Below are 2,500 nucleotides of genomic sequence, written 5' to 3'. Positions count from 1 at the left end.
CTGATTGAGAGTGATCAGCCATGATCGCATTGAATGGCGGTGCGTACAGGCTCGAAGGGCTGAATGGCCTCCTCCTGCACCTATTGTCTATTGTTTATTGTCTATTGTCCATGCCAGCCAGCGATCCCCGCACACTAGGGACAATGTTGCAGTTACACCAAGCCGATTAACCTACAAACCCGCACGTCTTTGGAGTGTGGGAGGAAACCCAAGATCCCGGAGGAAAACCCATGCAGGTCACGGGAAGAACGTGCAAACTCCGTACAGACAGCGCCCGTAGTCGGGATCGAACCCGGGTCTCTGGCGCCGTGAGGCCCAGCAACTCTACCCGCCGTGCCACCCACAATCTATACTGTGGACGGCTCGATTGTAACCATGTACTGTCCGCTGACTGGTTAGCACGCAACAAAAGCTTTTCACTGTACCTCGGTACACGCGACAATAATAAACACCCTTTTGGTCCATCGGGGCAAGGGGTACAGAGGTGTGGAGACCCTCACACACCTCCAGATTCAGGGGCAGTTTCTTCCCGGCTGTTATCAGGCAACTGAACCGTCCTCTCACCAACTAGAGAGCGGGTCCTGACCTCCCGTCTGCCTCATTGGAGACCCTCGACTATCCTCGATGGGGCTTGACCTCGCACTGAACGTTATTCCCTTTATCCCGTGTCTGTTCACTGTGGACGGCTCGATTGTAATCGTGTGTTGTCTGTCCACTGACTGGATAGCTCGCAACGACAAAGCTTTCCACTGTACCTCGGCACACGGGACAATAAACTGAATGGGATTCTGAACCAGGTGCAGGGAGAGGAGATGAGTTGAACTTGGCAACGTGCTTGGCTGGGGCTTTGTACTGGAGGAGAAAAACTGCAGATAGATGCTGGTTTAAATCGAAGGCAGACACTAAATGCTGGAGTAACTCAGTGGGTCAGGCAGCATCTCTGGAGAGAAGGAATGGGTGTCGTTTCGGGTCGAGACCCTTCTTCAGATTGAGTGTTACGGGAGAGGCAGGGACTTGGTGGGCCGAAGGGCCTGTTTCTGTGCTGTATCTCTAAACTAAACTAAAAATATATATATGTGTGTGTGTGTGTGTGCATATATGCATATATATATATATATACTTACATACACACATACATATACAAGTAGTTTGTTATTGACATTATAGATATATATATATAGTGTAAGAAAATAACCAGATGCTGGTACAAATCGAAGGTATTTATTTATTTCACAAAATGCTGGAGTAACTCAGCGGGTCAGGCAGCATCTGTGGAGAACATAGAAAATAGGTGCAGGAGTAGGCCATTCAGCCCTTCGAGCCTGTAACGCACCGCCATTCAATATGATCATGGCTGATCATCCAACTCAGTATCCCGTACCGTGCCTTCTCTCCATACCCCCTGATCCCTTTAGCCACAAGGGCCACATCTAACTCCCTCTTAAATATAGCCAATGAACTGGCCTCAACTACCTTCTGTGGCAGAGAATTCCACAGACTCACCACTCTCTGTGTGAAGAAATGTTTTCTCATCTCGGTCCTAAAAGACTTCCCCCTTATCCTTAAACTGTGACCCCCCTTGTTCTGGACTTCCCCCAACATCGGAACAATCTTCCCGCATCTAGCCTGTCCAACCCCTTAAGAATTTTGTAAGTTTCTATAAGATCCCCCCTCAATCTTCTAATTCCAGCGAACACGGATAGGTGACGTTTCACAGAGTGCTGGAGTAACTCAGCGGGTCAGGCAGCATCTGTGGAGAGAAGGAATGGGTGACGTTTCTGGTCGAGACCCTTCTTCAGACTGACCCGCTGAGTTTTACTCCGGCACTCTGTGTCTGTCTTCCTGTCGTGTACTGGCTTGTGTTCCAACTGGCTGGTAAAGTGTTGAACGTAATCTTTCTGTCCTGTCTTCCCCATCCCCTCTCCCCCTTCCCTCGCCCCCTCTCCCCCCTTCTCTTGCCTCTCTCCCCCCCTTCTCTCACACCTTCTCCTCCCCCTCCCAGAGCTGGGTGATGCAGGGGAGGTGGTGGAGGTGAAGAAGTCAGTGGGCCGGAACCGTCTTCTCCCACAGGGTCTGGCCGTCTACGCCTCGCCCCAGAACATGCCGCACTGGAGCGGGACCAGCTGGTCAGTGCGCACCAGGGGGGGGGGGGGGGGTGGAGTGAAGACCAACGATGGGGGAGGGGTGGAGTGAAGACCAGCGATGGGGGGGTGGGGGGGTGGAGTGAAGACCAGCGATGGGGGGGTGGGGGGGTGGGGGGTGAAGTAAAGACCAGCGATGGGGGGGTGGGGGGTGGAGTGAAGACCCAGCGATGGGGGGGGGTGGAGTGAAGACCAACGATGGGGGGGTGGAGTGAAGACCAGCGATGGGGGGGGTAGGGGTTGGGGTTTGATGGCAAGGGTGGGGGGGTGACCAGCGACGGGGGTGCAGTTGACCGGAGACGGACGGAGGGGGGGGGGGGTGATGGAGGGGGAAGGGGGAAGAACGTCTTTGCCACTAA

The 2,500-nt window shown here is 53.4% G+C and overlaps 1 long non-coding RNA gene across 1 annotated transcript in view; it reads left to right on the top strand.

The window, feature by feature from the left end:
- LOC144612414 (uncharacterized) overlaps positions 1-2,126 on the top strand; it is a 7,497-nt gene extending 5,371 nt beyond the window's left edge. Inside the window, exon 3 of the long non-coding RNA XR_013549666.1 lies at positions 2,003-2,126. This is a non-coding gene — a long non-coding RNA (uncharacterized LOC144612414). The remainder of the gene's footprint in view (positions 1-2,002) is intronic.
- Positions 2,127-2,500: the final 374 nt, after the last annotated feature.

This window comes from Rhinoraja longicauda, chromosome 44 (genome assembly GCF_053455715.1).
Source record: "Rhinoraja longicauda isolate Sanriku21f chromosome 44, sRhiLon1.1, whole genome shotgun sequence".
NCBI classification, from domain to species: domain Eukaryota; kingdom Metazoa; phylum Chordata; class Chondrichthyes; order Rajiformes; family Arhynchobatidae; genus Rhinoraja; species Rhinoraja longicauda.
Note: the sequence above shows the minus strand (reverse complement) of the source record. Positions and strands in the feature narration are given on the sequence as shown.